Here is a 236-nt window from a genome sequence, read left to right as displayed (position 1 = left end):
GTATTCTTGATATATATATACACTGAAATCTTTAGTAACTAAAGAAAATCAGGCAAAAATAGTTATAACTTGTCTTATTTAGTATTTATTAATTGTCATGACACTTAATAAATACTAAATAAGGTAAGTTATGGATATTTTACCCATATATATATATATAGAAAGCTTATTTGGTCAAAAAATTTTAAGGTAAACAAATTTAGGAAAGAAATTGCTTTTCAAGAATTAAAAAAATA

At 20.8% G+C, this 236-nt stretch overlaps 1 protein-coding gene across 1 annotated transcript in view; it reads left to right on the top strand.

Annotated features, from left to right (window-relative positions):
- The window catches only part of LOC107607629 (non-specific phospholipase C1), a 7,759-nt gene that overhangs the window by 1,958 nt on the left and 5,565 nt on the right, over positions 1 to 236 (top strand). The gene's annotated exons all lie outside the window — the stretch shown is intronic.

Source organism: Arachis ipaensis, chromosome B01 (genome assembly GCF_000816755.2).
Source record: "Arachis ipaensis cultivar K30076 chromosome B01, Araip1.1, whole genome shotgun sequence".
NCBI lineage: Eukaryota > Viridiplantae > Streptophyta > Magnoliopsida > Fabales > Fabaceae > Arachis > Arachis ipaensis.
This window is presented reverse-complemented; position numbering and strand designations above follow the sequence as displayed.